The following is a 21,783-nucleotide window of genomic DNA, read 5'->3' as shown; positions in this document are numbered from 1 at the left end:
AGGGAATTTTATTGCTTTCAATGGAGGTAGTTAAAAATAATAAATCATATTTTAAAATATTTGTCTTATAAGATTTACCCTCAAAGAGCTCCATCACCTGTGCAAATTCACCCGCGATCCTGTTAACATCTGGCAAATGGGAAAAATCAGTTTATATTAAATCTTTTGTGTAGTATTCTGAAGCAAATTTTTAATTAATTAATTTTCCTATTTTACATAGGCCTAACGTGATCAGCAACTGCATAGTCAGAAAATATGTTGCTCCTGTTGTCAGCGCTGATTAAAGTGTAGCTATAACTACTGTTTGAAATGAATTGTCATTACTGAATTCTGGATAAATGAGTTCTTAAGCCTGACAAGGACCAAATGTGACCACTTGTCTATAGTAAGCATGAGCCAGTTGGGGACGTAAGGTTCCGTCGTCCTTGAATTTTAAACAACGTGGAATGTAAATCAGGTAAGTAACTGGTTACAAGAAAAATGGATTCCTTTCTTTTAGTTTTAAGATGTGCTTGAGAAAAATCCAAGTTCTAGTGTATGAAGTAGACACGTAGATACAACAGCAAGCATTTTATTTACAAGCAATGTCTCTCTGTACTTCACTTCTTGATCAGAAATCCAACAGAGTTAAAGCGTACTTCAGAATTTTTCTGTATTTGTGATTTTTTTTTTGAGACGCTGTCCATGCTCAGAAAATTCAGAGATTACTGAAATTTGCTTTTCACGTGACGGAAACGACCTGTCTGGTGGATGGTCTATTGCATCTCTGGTTCTCTGAAGATTGCCAGTGTCTACTTTACTGCCCTGCATATGCCTCAGTGGTACCCAGGACTACCCACTATTTTCCTTTCAACAGATTCCCGTTTAAGCCCAGCATGACTGTGGCAGGTCTCAGGCTGCACAGCACCTTGGCAATACATTCATTTACACAGCAGTGGCACCTCTCTTTATAACAGGAGTCAGTGGTTGTGACACACAGGTGAGTATTGCTGACAATCCTAGCTTACTAAATCAATGTGTAAAGTCTTTGACAATTTCACTTCATGTAGCGCTACTTCCTTATAATTATAAAAGAATTTGCTAACAGCGTAAAGATCAATTAAAGTTTTAAAATTAGTTAGAAACCTCAGTAGTAGAATCATAGAATTGTTTGAATTGAAAGGACCTTTAAAGGTTATCTAGTTCAACTGCCCTGCAATGAACAGGACATCTACAGCTAGATGTTTTCTTCATTGTCTGCCGTGGAGCCTTCTGAGCATCCAGATCAAGCAGGTATCAAGGTGTCAAGTCACAGATTTAAAAAAAAAAGAGAAAAAAAAAAAGCAGTGTACAAAATTCTCTTGCATCTCTGCTTTCAGAGAGCCTACAGAAAAGGATGATTTTGTTCTATCTGCCGTGTCTTCCATTTTCAGTCCTCCGAACAGAGTTTGTGCTTGTCTTGCATGGCTGCACAGGGATGACAGAAGTGGTGACTGCATGGTGGAGTGAGGAAAGGCGTGGGCGAAGGGAAAAGAAAGGGGGAGTTGAAAGAAAAGTAAAACGTCTGCTGCCTATGAGACAGGAAGGATTTTCAGTCACTTTCACTGGAATGGAATGTGATGCCACTAGTTCAACATGTATTGTGATACAGAATAGCAGACTGGAACCCCTTAGAGTCAAGTGATGAGTAACTGCAGAACTTACAGTAGCAGAAAGGAGCAGAAGCATTTGGAAGCTGTAGTTCTCTGAAGAAAACACTCTCTAGTGTCTGTTCTTAGGCAATTTCTTCCTTTCCTCTCACTCTCCACGAAGTTCTTCTGTGATAACCAAAGCATTTCTTTTCTTCATTGTCTGCTGTGGAGCTTTTTCTGAGCATTCAGATCAGGTAGGTATATCTGTGTCAAGTCACAAAACACAGGGGAGTTTAATTAGGACATGCTGAAAGTCTTAGCAGATGCTGGGCAGGCATACTCAAAATTACCAACACCTTTATTTTTATCTTACTCAGTTTTCAAGCTTGAACATGTTTGTGCACCAAGATTAGAACTATTTGTATGCCAGGTTGCCAAGTTCAGTTATTTTGGGGTTAACTTTATCAAAAAAAAAAAGAAAAAAAAAAAAGTGAGTGGCATTTCATCAGGAGATGAAGGGAAGGTGATTTAAGGCAGACATAAACGATTATTTTTCTTTCAAATCAGTTAAAACAAAGAAAAGCAAAGCCTTACATGGAGATCAAGCACAGTAAAATCCAACTTCCCAAAGAAGGTAATGGTCTTCTTATCCATCCTTCCCCAAAGGTAAAAATAAATCTTATTTTGGATCCATGAGAGCTCCTCCTTATAGCTGTGTATGTCAGCTCTGCTGCACGAGGAGTCTGCAGCAATTGAAGGGAATTTATGGCCAACTGCTCTAACGCTCCATGCTTCTACACCAAGGTCTTTCCAGTTCTCAGCTAGATTGAAGCTCATTTAAATCAAATATCCACTCAAAGTTCTCTTACGTGAGAGGTTTGTAAGGGGCAGATTCAATATACCTTGCCATTAACATCTGCTTGTAGAAGTAGGCTGTATGTTTGTGCATGTAAGAACAGGGCTTACCTACAGATTGCCTGATAAGACTACTTATGGCATGGTCTAGCTTTATAAATTCTCCTTAATGCCAGCCTGGAATTTATGACACTTCTATGCATGGAGGTCAGAAAGGCTCAGAAACCTCTGTGTTCATGAAGCCATGAAACCACTCTGTCTTTTGCTGCTGTGTTTCCCAGAGTGCGGTTGCAGCCACGTCCCTGTATCTCCCCCCTGATTGCATGGGATTGCATGGCCTATTAAAACCAGTTGTCCAGATGCAACATCTGGCTCAGGAAATCCCCGAACTGCTGATTGTCGGAATCAGAGAGGATATTTGGGGGTGGGGGCATCACTCTAACACACATACTTTGTTCTTATATTTTCTTCCTAAGCGTCTGCCCTTGTCTGCTGTCAGAGGCAGGATTTTGAAGTAGATGGATCTTTGGTCTGACTCAGGCTGGCAGTTCCTGCGTTGGAGGACATCATGGCGGTGGCTGTGAACCTCCATCTCACAGGGTCTGAGGATCCCAAACGTGGCTGCCCACCTGCTAAAGCCTTGTGGCTGTAGTGCTTCATCTGCCATCCATTCTCTCGGGTCCTACTCGCAGCAATAGTACAGCATTGAGGGAGGGGGGAGAGCTGATCCCCTTCTTAAAGACTGTGTATTTTTATGTGTTTACTTATTTATTTTGGCCTGGATGGAAGTTCTTTTTTTTTTCTCTTTCCCCTGAATAGGGAATTTAGAAAAGTGACATCATTTTTAATCCTTGACATTTATGGGCTTTGAAAGAGATTCTGGATAATACCGAGCAATTAAGATGCCATTTTAATAGTTCTTTCAAGTGAAATCAAGTGAGTAATTAAATAAAATTGAATGAGGACCATGTCAGGCCACACACAAGCTTTCATATCTGCTACAGATAGATGAATAAGTCAGAGTAGGGGGGCAAATGTTATATGGCTTAGTGGTCCTATTTATGTGTTACTCAGTAACTCTAGGAATGAGGTTTCCAGCTGAAAGATTTGATTTCTTTGTACGATGTTTCCAAGCAAGAATATGCTAGATTAGCTGTTGCTATTCAAGTAGCAGCAACTTTCCTATCTTTAAATTCTAGAAAGTGGTGTTAACGGCATTATTTTATATAGTCAGCTTATGGTAATAGTCATGGAACATAAACAAGATTTTTAACATTTAATGCTGGATTTTAATTTCTGCTGCCTTGTTCTGTGTATGATTATATAGATGCTTGTTGAAAGCTGCTTTAGAGCACAGGCATGGGGTTTGGTATTACACATGCTTTGCATTCGTATTACAGAGAGAAAACAGTAAAGTTCAAGCAAAGGATAACAGGTGGTTTTGAGATTTCCAGTACAGTGCCAACTAAGTAGGTAATGATGAAAAGCAATATTTGTTATATATGAGTTCATTTTTCTTACGAAAGACAGAATCTTTTTTTCTTTGAGCTTTCCCACTCTTTCATGTTAAATTTTGTGCCAGGATTTCTCATTGTAAGTAGAAGTATTAGCTGGAAATTACCTTTCTGAAGTAGATTCCTTGAACTGGAGCTGGGATGCCCAACGTTGTCTTAGATATGCAAGAAATGTTCACAAAATACTGATAACTGAAAAATGCTTCATTTTGAAGTTAAAATCAAGCTATTAATATGAAGACATCTAAGGACAGTTTTGCAAACCTGACTCTCAGCTATAGTGTTACTTTTCCTGAAATGAATACAGGGCAAGGCCGGGATTCAGTACAACGGATGGAATAATCTCCTTGTGTTTTGTATTCAGAGTCACAGAAAAAAAAAAAAAAAAAGTGTTACTCCTTAAGAATTTCCTCAGCAGGATACCTTTTGAGCACAGCAGCTACAGAGCAGATACCTGACAGCACTCTTTGCTTATCCCACATCTGCTTATTTTCTTTTTACCTTGTCCATCTGTCACTGTGTTGCAATCAGCTGACCATGACACAGTGCCTGCAGGTGCTCTCCTCATTACAAATACTACTTGCCTTTTAATTCCTCTCCTAAAAGATGATTCCCTGTTTTTTACTGAGAATCTGGGAAAATGCAGGCCCCCTCTGGTGGTCAAAACGACATGAGTATGTTTCTACAGGCTTTCACTCAAAGTCTGTCCTGCTGAGGAGCCAAAATATGTGCTTTACATTTTGAAGTCATATGACCATAGTTAGGTCATTTTTCTAAGAAAACCACTGGGATGAGCCAAAATTGGAGAAATGTGCATAGAAGAGGTGTTCCAGCGTGTGTCAGGTCCCAGGAATGTGGTCGGTGGCACTGTCAGGTCCACACAGCGCAGACGTGAAGTTCCTCACACTGAGTCTCACTGCCCAGCTATCCTGCAAGTGCAGGGACAGCACTCAGGGTGCCAGGACCAGGCCTGCTGTTGGAGGCAGGGCAGAGCATTGGGGAGAAATATTGACTGCTCAGAAAAAATATCTGCCTAATGTCCCAGGCTGCTTTTTCTCCTTTCACTGGAAACCACAGGGATACTGAGTATGGCATGTCAAGGTACAGAAAGCAAGCAGAGATTATTTGCTGTTTTCAGTGGTTCCCTTTTAATTTGGTATAGTTGTTCATGACAATAAAATCACTTGGATCGTCACATAGAGAGTAATGATATCTGATCTCTAGTTTTAAGAGGAAGACTCTCCTGAATGTTTTTCCTTTTTCTCTCTGTGTGAAAAGTGGCATTTCCCTTTGCTGTTGTGAGGATGTTCGGTGTTGTCTTCTCTGGCAAGTTTATTGCTTCTGACATCCTGGAGGTTGAGACGGTTTCTGAAACAGCCAAGAAATCCAAACAATGCTTAGAAAACATTATGGCACTTTCATAAGCAGCTATCAGTGATGTCAGCAGGAAAATAATTCACATAGCTATCCAAAATGTCTTACAATCACTAGCTAGGGCTTTTCCTTCCCTTTTGAATCTGGTTGATTCTCACACATTGCACAAGCTCCACTGGAATTTTTTAGGCTGTCCCCTAAGCCCCAAACTTGACTTTTTGTCTTCTGTCTCCCAGCAGCAACACATACCATCCATTACTCAAAGGATAAAAGAGTCCTGTCACCACAACTGCTGACCAAGAATAAGAGTAATTCACCAATGCGTTTATGTACTGAGGAGTACTTGATTAATTCTATCAATGGTGACAGAGAATTTAATAGTAACATACAATAATTCTGTTGTTATTATAAAACCCCACTAGCCATGTTAGTGGCTGTTGAAACTCTCCTCATTGTCATGTGATTCCTGTTCAGAGAGAGATTGTGATGTTTCATTAAAATACATTTAAATTTATTTAAATGCTTGTAATTGAGTTAGTTTTCCAGAAATCCCTACTTCATCTTGCAGCAATTCTGCATACCTGCGGCTGCAGGAAAAAGTCACTGTGTCATAGCACACGTCAAAATTTCAAAACTCTGCTAGCAGGGATCATCCTGGCCAAAGGCTGGTTTTTTTGGTGTTTTTTTTTTTTCCTGCAGTAAGTCAGAAGGCCCTGTGCAGATTACTTGGGAGTGTACACCACTGGCGGCTCCGCACCACCATTAGAAAAGTGGCTGCCAGAATAGCTGGACTGCTAAGAATTTAGAGTGTATTTTTGTTTTAAGTTTATAAATTCTTGCATCACAAACATTTTCAAAGTAGGAACTTAAAAATGGGTACGCTCATTTTCACTTGTTCTTTTCAATATAGCAAAACAAAGAATAATTTGGATGAGATTTCTTAGCTGTTCACCTTCAGTTAGGCGCTGTGCAAACAAGCAGTACTTGTGCACTGGCTTGCTGCAGAGGAAAACAAAATTGAGAGGGAAGAATAAGAGTTTATAGCTGCCTTAGGAGATTTCTTCTCTGAAGTGCCAAAGATTGGATTACATTCACAAGGAGTTTGCTGACTTTAAGAGATGAGGATATTCTTAACAAGCAATCTTCAGCATCCTGTTCCTTTGCTGAGTAGAAGTTACCAAAGTTTTGTTACGCATGTCTCAGTCTCTGAACATGTCAATCCTTGACCTTACTTTTGATGAAGTCTGAATTCATGTTGTTTCTCATTTAGGACATTTATTTTCCAGTTGGCTAAGCAGCAGCATTAGAGCTACATGAGATGCATGCAGTTAAGGTGCAATCCCATGCCAAAACCATGATGTATAGACTGCATTGGCCCAGCAGCTGATGGGTTATCTATCACAGTGTTAAGGAAGAAGGTGAGTCACCAGCCCATTTCCTATCACAACCTTGCCTCATCCCATATGCAGTGAGCAGCAGGTCTTCTGGGGGATCAGTGTCCTCTTTTAATGATCATTCTGTATATGTCCCTTTCCTGTCTTTTGGGCAAATAAAGATTTTGGTACAAGGCTTTCAGGACAAGGAAGATTGGTCATCTCCCCTGTTAATCTTTGTGGCTTTTCTTTGAACTTTAATTTATCAGCGTCCCTTTTGAACTGCAGGCACTAAGCCAGTGTTCTAGTATTCTAGTGGCAGTTGCTCAGGATTCATGCAGACATATGATAGCCATCCTACCTGATAATACCCTTGAGAATATGCTCACTGTGTCGAAGAGCAGCATTGTCTTTTTTAACTTTGTCACACTGGGAGCTCCTGTTCTGCTGACAAATTGGTATGACTCAAATACATTTCCAGGGACCTAAAGGTTATGAAAGAGATGTCTGTTTTTCACTAACTGCAGTTAATCACAAAGAGGAACAGAATTACACTGAGGTCTCTCTTTACTGTTCTTATTCCTGGGGACCAGCTTCATTCCTGTGCTCCAGAAACAAAGACTTTACGTATGAATTGCTAAAAGACTGAAAAGACCCATTCTGTTTCTTTGTTTAGGCTATAATCAACAGATGCCAGCAAAGGTATTGAAAGAATTTCGGTATGGGCATGCATTCCTCTGACTGGGTCCTTGTATGGAAAAAAAAAATTAGATGACTGTAATACTAGGAGCTGATATTTGAATCCTACCCTTTGTGCAAACTATCAATTAAAGCTGAGTGACGCTATCCTTCCTATTCTCCTGCTGCTGAGATTAAGAGCAACTTCAAAATACTATTCTAAGCATGAGGAAAAAAATGGTTAGAAAAATACATTATGCAAGCAAGTTGTAGGCAGGTGTGAGGGTTGTACATATATCCAAACTGCTATGAGAGCTCTGAATTACTCTAAGGCAATATTTTCCTGTGTCAAAAATTGGCTAAAATTCTCCATCCTTCTTCCTTATGACACTACTGGCACCTCTCCTTGCTCTTGCCAGATCAGTCCAGTCCCAAGTCGCAGCTTTGTATGCCCCAACAGTCCAAGCATGAGAGGCTGATAAAGATGTCAGGTCATGAAGAAGGGACAGGAACAACTAGATGAGGAATTTCACAGACATGGAAGGGTGTTGCTGGGGAAGAGGATACAGAGACAAACTGAGTTTTTCAGCAGGAAGAGCCCAGAGCAGAGTTTATCTGCAAGATCAGCTAAGAGCAGAAAAGGAAAATGAGTTGGTAGACCTAAATGGAACAAGCCATGAGATGGGGCCACAACGTAAGGACACTATTCCATAGCAGCAAGAAAATGGAAGCAAAGAAGCATGCATAGGCTTCATTGCTTCATTAGAAACTCCCTTGTAATGCTCAGTACTTGGCACGCTCTGTACTTGACTCACCCAGTGTGCTGGAGGATTTTCCTGACCAAAGCAGCATGTTGGCAGGTGCTTCCTCAGCTCACACCTAGAGATAGCCACACAGGCTGCTCAGGAGAGGCTGAGTTGGGGCTCACTGTACTACCATTACAGTATCCTGGAAAACAAAGATAGAGACAATGGTTATAGGAAAAATTCTGAACATTGCCATGCTCGCAATAACAGAATGCTTTAATATGTGAGATTACTCAGTCAGATTTTCCTGTAGACTGAGGTTAAAAGAACAAGCTCACTAAGCCACTGATCTATGGTGAGAAGACAGGAAAACAAAACTCGCTATTAAACAATATTCACAGCACATGCATGTCACACATTTGGTGAATATCTTCTCTAGGGTCTCCAAGGGCTCACGAGGCTGCAGGTCCGTTTGTTCTGTTGACCCCAGCTTCAGGATGCACTGTCTGGGGCTTAGAGTGAGTCATCCTGTTATACACAGCTTTTAGGTGCAGAGCCATTCTCTTAGTAAGGACAGCTTTTTGCAGCCAAGATGGCAGGATTGCTGTTTTCCTGTCTATCTGTCCTGTTTCTCATGGTGCTGGATTCTAACATAGTGCTAAGGGTATTGTGTCATGTTTTTCCCCTTCCTTCTGCCTTCCTTCCCACCCCTAAGGTCACTTGGTTAATATTTCTATTGTACACATTAATTAGCACATTCCTGGCTGCAGGCTACCTTCTCCTCTTCCTGGCCTCTTTAAAACATAGCAGTTTATATAATACATATTATTTTTCAAATGTTAATTGTGCAAAGACCTTTTAGGATTTGTAATATTTAGTTTGCTCTGACCTTTGCACAGGATCTACACATCACATATGCACAGCAAACACTGGCTTACAGCAGCAGCCTGCCAAAGCTCCCTGGCCTCTTATCACCTTTTCCCCCACTTACAATTTGTTAGATTTCTGGAGAACCCTGCCACACACATAATATAAATATAAACAAATGTGGTGAAATTCTATCTGTATCTGTTCCTTAACACCCATCCCATGGTGTGTCAAACTGAGGAATAAAAGGTTGCCTTTGATTGGCATCTAAGGAAGTCTGCATTTAGGGTGCAGCAGAGTTTGAGAATAAGGGCTAGCTCAGTGAGTTGGAGCAGAAGTTTCCACTTCTCAGGAGGGCTGATCAGGAGGGGCTTGCCAGCCCTCAAGGCAAAGGGTGCCTCTGCTGATTTTCTGCTGCTATAAACTTTGATTTCCTGCAGCAGCCTTAGCTACTGTGGTGGGTGCCAGCTTCAACAAGCCCTCTGACCAAGCTCTCTCCACTCCATTTACCACCCATGAAGAATTAAAAGGCCGATCCCTAGTCGAAGTAAGAGAGATAAAATCAGGATCTTATCCATAGGGTGAGTACCTGTTGAGAGGCATTAATGATAAAGCAGTCACAGCAACTACAGAATTTCACAATGTCAACCTACACATGCAGTGACAGGCAGATCTCAGAGGAGGGTAATCTCTGGAAGGGGAAAAAGGAAAAAGCAACAGGGAGCAGCTGGGAGGGTGCCCAGGAGCTTCAGTCTGACCCACTTCAGCTGCAGATACAGCAACATCCAGGCAAAGCTTTGTTAATGACTTTATACATTTCTGCAATATTTGGGTGTTGTCTAAAGGTTTCCCTTGAGCACACCCACGTAATCTGAGTCTCATTCAGTACGGCTATAGAACATACCGGAAAAGCTAACAATGCTTCTTTTTAAGAAGCAGATATCAGCATCTGAAATAAGTCACTGTGCTTGACTTAGCCAAACCAAATTCCTGCTGTCTAGAGTTTTGTCTATCTAACGATAGTAGGATTAGACACAATATGTATGAATATACTGCATGGCCGTGCAAAACCAAGTAGTGCCACAAAAATAATTGCGGTTTAATTAATACAGTCTGCTGCTCTGTCCTCTACCAAGTTTTTGATTATTTGTCCGTCTTTAAATTCTCAACAAAGCATTCCTGCACAGTCAGATGCCTCCAGGAAAAAAAAAAAAAAAGAAAAGAAAAAAAAAAAGGAACCAAAAAATAGTAATCTCGCTTTCCATTTTGGAATCTGGCTTGTTTCAAGTCTATTTCATTCAATAATATAGTATATATATATATATATATATATATATATATATATATATATATATATATTATATATATATATATATATATATATATGGGGTTATTAATAACACATTTGTCATCTCCACTTTTGAACCATTCTGAGATTCTAAATTTCTGTGAATTTCATAAATGGACATGAAATATTTTTACATATGACATAAAAAACCTACAGCAATTAGGAAAACGTGTTTTAGTTAAATAGACGCATTTCTGAAATACACTGTTTATTTGTTAATTTTGTTCAGTGATTTTACTTTTGTGTCTCAAACTCCAGCTTTTAAAAATGTGTCACAAACCTAAAAGGCGGGACTTTTTGCCCATTCATAGCAGTTTACACTGAGCTTTTTTTTCATGGCTATTTGGTCTAAAAGGCTGAAAATAAAACATATTGTTCTGAGCATTGTGCACAACTTTTCCAGACAGGGAAAAGAGAGATTTTTATGACTTAAGAAAGCAGAGTTCCCAGAGGGCTGCTCTGCTTTTCTTCCACTCTTCCCTTTAGGATTTTCTGAAAACATTTCACTTACTTTTGACTCCGGAGTGCATTTATAGGCTCTTATTTTTAGGAGTTTGTATGTACCTCCCGTGTGCAAGCTCCCTGCCTTCTGCCTGCTTTCCCATGCTGACAGAGTTATAACAGCAATCTTCTTTATGCACACTCACTCAGATGTCACTGAAGATTCAAAGAGATGGGGGTGCCTGTACTTCTTTTTCTTGTTTCCCCTTCCTAGCTGCTAGGCAGGATTTTTTTCTCTGCCTACAATGGCTAAGATTGAGTTTTTAGTCTCCAGGAGAAGTCCAGGGGGGGAGAGGAGCCCTCAGAGGGGCCTGCTTCTGCCAGGAGCAACCCCTCATACAGCAGGCACGTGGGCAGTGAAGCTAAGCTGTGGCCCACAGCTTCCTCACCACACCTCATGTTCCTGTCCTGGCCTGGGCTCACATCGACAAGAGGTCAGAAGCTTTGAGGAAACGGAAGTCTCTCTGTCCATCAGCTCCCAGGAGCATCCCCCGGCCTGTGCCCTTCTGTCACTTCCCAAAGCAGAAGCAGTACAGCAAGGTCTGAGAGGGCAGGACATGCCTTTGTCCACTCCCTTATTATCCTGAACAGCTGAGTTGGAGCCACACACACCCTGTGGCCTCAAACAGCAATATTAATTTTAAAAAGAAAGTCCTGCTTTTGATTGGCTGTGCCAACTGTTTGACAGCACAGCTTTCCAGCAACTCAGAATTTCTTGGTAAATAGGGTATCGTAACAAAATAGGGAACAGGAACATTACTTGAAGACTGAGATTTAAACTGGGAGGGCCAAATTTACCTTCTTAGTTGCACCTAAATTAATGATCTAATTTTGTAAACAAATCAGAACCTAGGCAGCTGCTGGTGGATTTCTTGTAACTGTTTTAGAGAGTCAGATTATGTTTTTCGGATGCATATGCTATATAAGAATGATAGCATGATAGCCTATTCTTAGGGTATACTTTCGTTCATTGCTAATTTTTTTTTGACCTATCAATCTAACTAGTAAATATACAAATGCTTTGAAACTTTAACCACATAAAAACTCTATTGCACTCAACAGAAGGGCATAGCATGTATTTCTTGTTCAGCACAAGCCTTGATAAGATTAATTATCAAGTAACTATTTACTTTGCAATATTTCTTGTTTTAAGCTGATAAGTTTCCCTATCAAACTAAGTTCTTGCATATTTAGTGTCTTCTTAGAAGTATGATTTCTCTAAACTAATAGGTTATTTAAGCCTTAATTCCCTGTTATATAAATGTTTTGTTAAGGCTAAAGCTTAGTTATTTAACTGATAAATCTTTTAGTCTGCTTAAAATAATTCTTAAACATTAAAGCTGATTGTAACGTTAATTAAAACCAGTGGTTGAAGGCAAGAACACTGTCTACACCTTTGTAAAGGAAATTAATACATTTTTAGTTAGAGTTGCAAGCTGTAGAAAGCGTGGCAGATGTGTAATCTTTCTTTTATATCCAGAACTGGGTTTTTCAAATGCAGAATATTGTATCAACGTAGCAGTTACTACTAATCCGTGGATGACATACCAATAGACTGGTCCTTAATTTCGCATACCTGTACCCACTTTGGAAAGGCCCTGAACTTCAGAAAGATGGAAAGAAAATTCACACACCAAAAGCAGGGAGCAGATATAAACTGGCGGTGGATAAATTAAGACTGGAATTTAGAAGAGGATGGTGTCTTGGATTCAGAGCACAGAAATTCAGTGGTGGCCTTACAAGGAAGTAATAGGGCCAAAATGCTCCATTCTGTGAAGGTGAAAGTTGATAATGAGATGATGTGGGGTTGCTTTTAAAAATACTGTTGACCCCATCTAGCCCTGGGATCTTGCCTTATCGTCTTTGTTCATATGCAGTGGTAGGAGTTCAGCCTCCTCTTGTGTTAAGCTTTCACCTACGTGGGCATAATAATTGGGAGAACCAACCTATAACTCTGTTACCAGCACAGGGCAGGAATGCAGATGGATGTCAGTGCTGAAAAGCTTTAGGATTGCACAATTTAGGCATACAATTCAGGCACTCAGAATAGGGAATTCCAGGTGTAAATCTGCCTGCACAACTTTAATTGACATTTTGCCTGGTGCAGGTGCACACTGCACCTCATTTGTATTCCAGCTCCCCTGATTCAAATGACATTTTTTGCTGGTTTGAAACTTGAGTATATTGGGGAGGAGAGTGTCCCCCTTCTCTTATTTCCCTGAATGCATTTCCACTCACCATCCTGCAAGTTTCAGCACTGCGTACCCCCTTCCTTACATGGCCTCTCTCTCTGCCTTCTCCTGGGCCACCCACAATTTTTCCAAGGCTGCGCATCCCCCTCCTTTTTATTTCTCCTTATCTTTGTGACTTGAAACCAACCTGTGGAGGTTGCAGTGATGTGCTGGGGCTGAGCAGAGCCATGGTGGGAGGGTGCAGCCTGGCACCTGCTGAGCCCTAGCGCCCGAAGCATGAGACTGCACCTGCAGGATGTGTGGGAACCCTGCAGCTCTGTAAGTGCCTGCACACTTGAAGTCTGCTGTGGCTAATTAAACCGTTTTCCAGCACACCAGAGGAAAAAACAAGTAATATCCGTCAGCCTCTTGCCACCCAAACTGCAGCATGCATTAGAAAGTCCAGCATCAGCTTCACTTTCCCTGACTTTTCCCCTGTGTGAAACAGGGGTACAGCTGTGTCAGTCTGTTGTAGTCTATAAAGGAAAAGTGTTGCATAGGTGCGAGTATTATTAGCTGCTTAATAGAACTAGACAGCACTAAAAATGAACCTGGGGCAGATGGGGTGCCATAGCAGTGTCAGTTAAAACCCAGTTAGCTGTGGAGTTATTGCTGAGAACTACTAAAGTGCAGAGCACAAGTAATTGCTGTAGCATTCCTGTAACTCTGTCAGTAGTTTCTCTCTAGCAGAGTCACATACAACAGAGACCATAGAGTTTCTCTACAGCTACAAAGATTGATTTTTGGCACACGTTTTTCAAGTCTTTCAAGGAAAAAAAAAATTGAACAGCTGAGCTGCTCTTATACAGCTTTCTCCTTCTCTAGCCCAGCAGAAAAATTTCCTGACAGACTGCTATGTTCTTTTGTACTACTTGGAACTCTTGTCAGTGCAATTTTTCCATACATGTAAGTTTTCCTGAGTCTAGATGACAAGGTCAGTTCTTGTCACCAGGAAAGCCAAGAGATGATTTCCTATCAAGATACAAGCTTAGTATAAATACATCACCAAAACTTTTCTGCTTTATTTCAGCTCATGGAGGAGCAGCCATATGCAGACATGGCTGGTTTGTGGTCCCTACAGTGCTATGAAGGGTTGAGAGGTGTGAAAATCTTCAAGACTAAGTTGGGAAAGTCTTTGAGGTTTTGTGAGAGAACTTCTGAGGGCTGACGAAGTAGTAGGATGTGCGGAGTTATACAGCCACCCATGGTGCAACTGCATCCAGTTCCAGGAACTATCTTTTACCAGGCTGTTTTCCTCCTTCTTTCCACTGTTACCTTTCAATACAGTACCAAAACCCGTTCTCCTCTGGCTATGTAATGTCTCGTAAAACAAGGTGCTTGGTCAACTCGGCAGTTTGTAACAATGAAACTGGCATATTTAACTTGGAGTATTTTTTTTTCTAGAGAGGCCTTGTTTGTTTGTGTTTCAGCTTTCCACCTGCGACTTCTGCATTCACAGGCTACGGCTACGTTCCTACTGAATTTCAGAGTTTTGGTCCCAAGTAGCACTGGGAATGTTGTGCCTAAGCTTTAATCTGAAGGGGTTTTTATTTTTACAGTGTTGTAGTAATGTCTGTATTCAGAAATAATAAACTGAATACTTTTCTATTGTACCTAGAGAGGTAATATTGTACCAAAAAATCTGTACTGATTTTTCCTAAAGGAACTTGGAAACAAAACAGTATGGCCATTGTATTTCAAACATTAGAGCAATTGTTTAGTACATGTGAAGCAACCCTAAATTTCCATGTCAGAACATGGTGCCAACTCTGAGGCTCTGTAAATTATGATACTGTAGGCATGCACATGTTTAAACAAGTGCTTTCCTATCTTGGGGTTATATAATCGTATTTATATATACTGTTTGGAAAAGCCAGACAACATTCTAAAGTGATAAAAAGGAACCGAAAACATATGCTTATTTTCTACACCATTGTACTTTTGAAGCAATGCAAAACCTCTTATGGTGCTTGGCTCTTTTTCTAAATATATTGGCATTTGTTAGATATAAATGCTAATGATGCTTATTCTTGCATATCATAAAAAGCTGTAGGTAGGAATAAAGAGGCCTAGTAAAACAAATACAGATAAACAAAGAATAATTAATTGCCTACAGTTGAAAGTACATTGCACTATAGCTTGCATTACAACAGTACACTCATAAACCTGTGACTCTAAACATCTTTACATTGCAGATTTAGGCAGCCAAAATATTACTGTAACTGCATTTCAATAGACTACCTAGTGGCTGAACCTACTACTGAAAGTCAGGAGAATATATCTCATCCTCTGTGATGCCTAGACATCATCAGCTTTATTTCTGAAGATATCTTGAAAAATGGAACTGTGAAAACATTCCAAGAGCTTCAGCGGGATTATTGTCTATGACAAGATCCTCTTTGACAATACACAGACCTTGGTGCACATAATACCTGATAAAAATCAAACCTCATCATTGGGACCACTCTGCTTGCTGTGCACAGTATTTCAGTGGATGTAAATTATGTGGAATCAGCACCATCAGAGATGAAAACTCACAGCTTCTCACCCACACACTCAGTTCAAGTGTTCGTTGTACTTTCAAACATGTTGCTTTCTTATTTTTCAAAAAAGGTTTCCCATGTGCCATAATACATAGCCCTGGAAGATGCTGTTCATTGTACTCTGTTTCCCTTTATGGACAAAACAGATTACCCTCTGAGATACTATTTCCGATTTAATTATAAAAATAAAAATATGTTTTCCTATAATATTTATTATTCTTCTTGGAATTACTATATGGAAACAATGGCTGTATAGAATAGTTAAGACACTGTGCGAGATTAATTGATTGTGGGATCAGCAGTATGCTCAAAGAGCATTAGCTTTCCCCAAGATAAGAATATTATTGCAAATTAGAAGAGGGCTGTAACAGGCAGTGCTGGCCCTTGAAACCGAGCTCCGTGTACACCCCCACACCACTGCTGATTTCAGTCTAAGCCTTATGCACTGGAGCACTGTGGAGGATGATCATGCGACCAGTGTAATTCCTTAATGCCTGTGTGACCAGATAGAGTAAGAAAAGAAGAGCATCTCCCTACAGTGAAAGATATTTGTTAGACTGGTAGCTGCTGAGAAATAATCTATGTGAGAAACTTAAAAGGTAAGCACATTGTTTTGATTAGAGAGCCAGACCTAGGAAAACAGCGAGAGGAAAGCTAAGCTTTATGGGAAAGTGAAGAAAGAAACTGCAGAAGGAAAAGACGCAAAAAGTTTAGTTTGTGACTGAAGAGGGCTTTTGTTCTTGTTAGTATTAGAAATTAGTATTCTTTTCAGCTATAAAATACAATTAGGGTTATGTTGATCTTACTTTGCTGAAACAAGGAGCTGGACAGATTCTGGAGAAGTGTGTGACTCATGGAAAGAGTAACTAGCAAAGAACTTGCTTGACTTGAACTCTTGCTATAGAGATTTTATTTACCCCAGGGGAAGGGTGAAAGTTTCCAGTTTGGCATAGAGCTAAACTACTTTACCAGTGAGAGAGAACTCAAAGCCTCCTTTGCTGAGAAGATAAACTTTCATGTTACAGGATAAGGGCTGACATGTGATGAAGAGTAGTACACAGCAAGAGAAGAAAAAGATGCCTTAAATCGTCTTTCTTTTAAAACTAGTGAAAACTAGCTAATGGAGTGCTCAGCATATATATATAGCATTTAACTAGGTGGTCACAGTGACTTCTTTTCAATACCTAAGACAAACCATTACACATCTATTTACAGGAGACTTTTACCAAACAATAATAATAATAAAAAAATGCTCCCTGCTTTGAGGAACAGAGAATCTGTTATAGCTTTTCAGCACTGTTCTTTTCCATGAAAAACTCAGAGAATTCAGACAAAACACTTTTTTGAGTTTTATTCCTAATGTGAATCATAAGCCACCTGTCTGTAAACAACACTTAAGTGCGCTTCAAAATTTTTACTGTAGAAACATTTGGAAAGAGCTAAATTCCAGAAAACTACTTGCTAAAGAGGGGTTCTTTATATGCAAATTCAGCCTCAGCTAATCCGTACAAACATGTTCTAATAGAAAGGAGAGAAGCATACTTACCAAAGCTGCTGATCAGAGCTCTTTACAGCAGTCTAAAATATGCATAAATTAAGCAGAACTCTCCAGTTTCTGAACAGAGCAGAAGGTAAACCTCATGTACTGCTTGCCTTGGGGGTCACAGAGAGAGAGAGATAACATGAGATTTGGATGCAGATTCCAAACAAACACTTCTAATAAATGAGTTATGAATATGGAGCTGCTTCTTTTTTTTTTTTATAAACCCTACCTCCAAATATGACGAAATAATTAAACTGTTGTTGTGGATCTTTTGTTCAAAGTAACTAGATCTTTGTGTAGCTTTATAAAACAACTTTGTTCAGTCTGATTGTCTTGTCACATCACCTAGATCCTCTCTGCACTAAAAACAATACTTGAATTATTTAAGAAAAAAATCTCCATCAACATTCAGTTTGAAAATAATAGAACAACAAGTAGCAGGAATTCAACGTGTCAGCCCTATCTTTGAGCAGGACTAAGTTATTCAGTAGAAATCTATTCTAGACTGTGAAAGATATGTGATAAAAAAGATGATGAACTGGCTGAAGAACAGCTGTACAGTTATGGATTGCAAACGCTGCTTTAAATGATGAAAAAGAAAATACCAGTATTTGATGAACTGTACTGTAAAGAATCACAAAAGATTCTTATAGATCCTGAGAATGTGACATAGTATTTAAGCAAAACTGGTGAACACTCAAAAAAAACCAACTCACCATTGTTTTTGCTGATCAATGCTAGGGACTTACATATGGTCCTTGTTCACGTTCTCTCTATTGGAGTGGGTTTCTCTCAGTTTCAGTAGTTGGCAGTCATAATGTCTCATTTTCGCAATTGCAGTTGCTGTTAAATCAACTCTGCTTGAAAAACTCTTGCAAGTTACCTCACTGGGAATCATCAAACTTGCCATTTTGGAGAATACAGATCATTGTCAGCCATAGGTACGGCCTCACAGAAAATAAGAGACACTGCAGGTAAGTCAGCTTAGAAGGAGTATAGGAATTGCTTGATCTTAGGTCAGCAATAGCCATCAATGTGCTTAGAACAGAAATAGACGAGAAGCTTTTGTACAAATATTGTTGTTCCTTTTTTCTTCAGATTACATCTTTTCAGTTCAAGATTGTACATACTCTGATAGGTGAAAGCTGTGCCCCCTGAAAGTTCTATGCTTGTTTTGAAAGAAAAAGACAGAAACACTTTTTTTTTTCCAACCTGAAAACTGTAAGCTTTAGTACAAAAGCTATTTGCTATCTTTTAAGCAAAGGTAGCAAATTCATCTATGCATGGATCTTGAATCTAGAGGGTTTTTACTGTGTGCTGCTGAGTAAAACTCAACAAAACTACAATGAGAAAAAAGGGCTACATCACCCAAGAGCATTTGCTCTGAATGTCTGCTTTCCTGGATGACTGTAATCTGTAAAGAGAATGGCTTTTCTCTTTGCAGTCAGCTACATGTGATTCAAACAAAAATCTCTCAGACCTTTTACCACTGAGGCACATCATCAAGTTATTTCCAGATTGGAATGCAGATGTGTGTAGCTGAGATTCTGTGCATGCTGTTCCTAACTGCTGCTTGTGATGTTTCATTGCCCTGTCAATCTGTGTTTTCTAGTGAATCAGCCCCCAGACGTATCACAGGTCTGCATTTGCATGCAAGAGGCTTCTGAAGAGACCTTCAGTACAGCTCTGCGGAGACACCGCCTGTGCTGGGGTGAGGAACCCCCTGGCAGAAGTGAGTGAGTGCGTGAACAAGGGGAGGAGTGAAAGACTGCCTGTCAGGTGAGCTCCCTTTGCTGGCAATGAGGAGCTGTGGTTGAGTGACTCACTGGCTGGCCGTCACGGGAATGTCTGAGAGCAGGACGATGTGGGCATGCTGCGGACAGACCACAAGCCATGCACTGTTTAGATTCATCTGCTACTGCTTTAGGGAATCACAGCAAATTACGATGGCAAGCTTAAAACAACCTGGAAATTATAAAACTTTATTTTAAATCCAGGGTGAATACAAATCTTATCATTTTCATATTCATCCTTTATTCGGCCTCTATGCTCTGAGCCCAACAAAAAGCTGCAAAACTGCCTATCACCAAGGAATGGAAAAAGGATCTCATGACACGACAGACTTTGAAGCAGGTTAAAGCCTTCACATGAAGTACTCTACATTCCATAGTCTTCATCTACATTCTTCAATCCAAAGACAAGTAAAATCAGTAAGAAGTCTTTCCACTGCTTGCAGCTCATTGAGATTGAAGCCTTTGGATCACTTTTTTATGCTGCTGCTCCACCTATTTGTGGGGTTGTGCATGCAGTTTACATGAACACACTCCTTCTTGCTGAAAACTGCTAGGCAGGTCCTTCTGTCATTGTCTCCATGTCACTCCAGCCCAGGACTTCTTGCTTCTGCCCTGGAATGTAGCAGCATCTGAGCTACTGCTATGTATGCTTAGCTTGCCTCAAGAAGAAAAACCTTTCATTAGGAATCTAACATAAGGTTTGTATGATGACAACTTAAGTCACTGGCTTCCTCTGACCTCCTCATGCCTTTGTTTAGCCCAGAGTCTTGCAGGCTATTTGGGACAGCTACAGTTCAGCAGCTCTACAGGAGCTCAAAGAAGTCATTCACATCGCCTTCATTTGTCCTGTTGTAAACTATGTTTTAATTGTTTTTAAGCCCCTACCAGGCCCTTCTTGTCTGAGCCCCTTAGTTACCAGGTCACATTCAATCTTCTCTGATATAGACAAAGCTTTGTACTGGTTGAGCTTGCCTCTCTACAGTATGCTTGCGTTACAACCAGCCTTGTGGCAAGATCAGTTCAGACTGTGCTCAGCACTGCGTTTAAGCCCAGGTGTTTAACTTTTCACTGGGATCTGATTCATCCTTTCTGGAATAACCTAGCTTTTCTGGTCTCCTCTAGTTCACAAGTTCCTACCCCACTGCAGCCTGCAGCAGGGGGCCTTGCATACCATTACCCAGCAGGCCTACTTTCCTGAAACAGGTTTCTATCCCACCTAAAATGGGCACAAGCTTTGTCTGTTTTTGCCTGAGGTTGTTAGGCACAGTGCCACAACTTGGCATATGCTCAGAGGGTAACTGAGACTCCTCAGAGGTCCTTTGGCTAACTCCTCCTCAGAGCAGGGTCAGTGCCCAAGCATCCTGATGCAAACCTCAGACAGACACATTACAGACTGACATTAAACACCTCTGCAGACACCTTTTACTATTGGAGAAAAAGTGATGGAAATGAAAGACTAGCATTTTTCTCCCTACCTCCTTTTTTTTTTTTTTTTTAAGTTTGTAATTTTCATTTCACCACCTTCCACCACAAACTTTGAAAGAGCAGCAGACAGAGGAACCTATACACATACTCACAACCTCTGACACTGGTGTGGCTGGAAGCTGCTCCAAGTATATCATTAAAAGTAGTATTCTGCCCTTTTTTAATCCAAAGAACCAGAATCTGCTGTTCTGTGTGCCTAGCTGGTCTTTGAACAGTTGTTTACTCTAATTGTCGACCTCAGATTCTACTTTTTAGCACAGCAGTCTGAGCAAGGCTTGTTTTCTCTCTGTGATCTAGAGAGCAGGGCCCCAGGCTGCCCAGCTAGGGTCATCCCAAGCTGATGGGGCCTGCTGGAAGCTAAGCACAGGCAGTGACCTTTGACGTCATTAAGTAGCTGCTGCAGTCATGGGTGCTTTTCCCATCAACCATGGCTCCTCTTTCCTTCGTCTCAGACTGCTTCCATGTACTTCTCATCCCTTCCACTAATGCTGATGGGCTTGTCTGCCTGGATTATGTATAATTACGAAAACTTTAAGACGTTTCAAAGCTAATTCAAGTCAGGAGGAGCTCTATTTTGCCAATATGAAGCTTTTTCCTTCAGCTTTCATACATCTGAGCAGCATATAGTGTAACAGTGAAAAACCAGGATCCACTGCTAAAGTTTATTTTTGTAGAGGTTAGTGTTCTTGGCATATGACATAGCCATGCTGCGAGAGTTTTCAAATATTAGTTGTAATATTTACTTTGCTTTTGTGAAGAATGTGTTAGTTTAAACATGTCTTCTCCTGAAAGTAAAGTGAAATAGTTAAATGTATTTTTTCAGTTTTATGGTCCTTTCCACCTAATTTCCTCTGTAGTTTATTTATTTTCAGTGTACAGGGCATTGCTCAAAGAAACAAGTAATTTGTGAGGAATAGTACATTTTAAAAGTTCAATGGGTATTTTAATTGTTTTGTAGACAAGATATATTTATTTCCCTGAGGAGGAAAATAATTGTAACAGCATAGTACGGAGATTTTCATATCTTGAAAAAAAATCTTGTATTTCTGAATCAATTATTTTATGTGAGGGTAACTGTGAAACTGCCAAATATCCCAGTAGAGATTTCTGCTAGTTCAGGAAAATGGAATTCAAGACTATGCAAATCTGTGCAACTAATTTTAGTATGACAGTTATGTCAGCAACTTGAAAATAAGCCAAATCCTACTTGCCTTCAGCATTTTGCTGGATATGGCAGTGGTCAATAGTGACAGACTGACATTAGATTTTTGCCAAAATGAATCCAAATTTCATTGTGACTTAATGCCCACCCCCCCCTTAAA

General features: G+C 40.2%; 1 long non-coding RNA gene across 1 annotated transcript; it reads left to right on the top strand.

Moving 5' to 3' along the window:
- Nucleotides 1-224: 224 nt before the first annotated feature.
- LOC104909634 lies at nucleotides 225-21,783 on the top strand. Its single transcript, XR_792476.3, has 5 exons — nucleotides 225-457; nucleotides 857-979; nucleotides 6,624-6,771; nucleotides 18,024-18,157; nucleotides 18,796-21,783. It is a non-coding gene; the product is annotated as an uncharacterized LOC104909634 (long non-coding RNA).

Source organism: Meleagris gallopavo, chromosome 2 (genome assembly GCF_000146605.3).
Source record: "Meleagris gallopavo isolate NT-WF06-2002-E0010 breed Aviagen turkey brand Nicholas breeding stock chromosome 2, Turkey_5.1, whole genome shotgun sequence".
Classification (NCBI taxonomy): Eukaryota; Metazoa; Chordata; class Aves; order Galliformes; family Phasianidae; genus Meleagris; species Meleagris gallopavo.
Note: the sequence above shows the minus strand (reverse complement) of the source record. Positions and strands in the feature narration are given on the sequence as shown.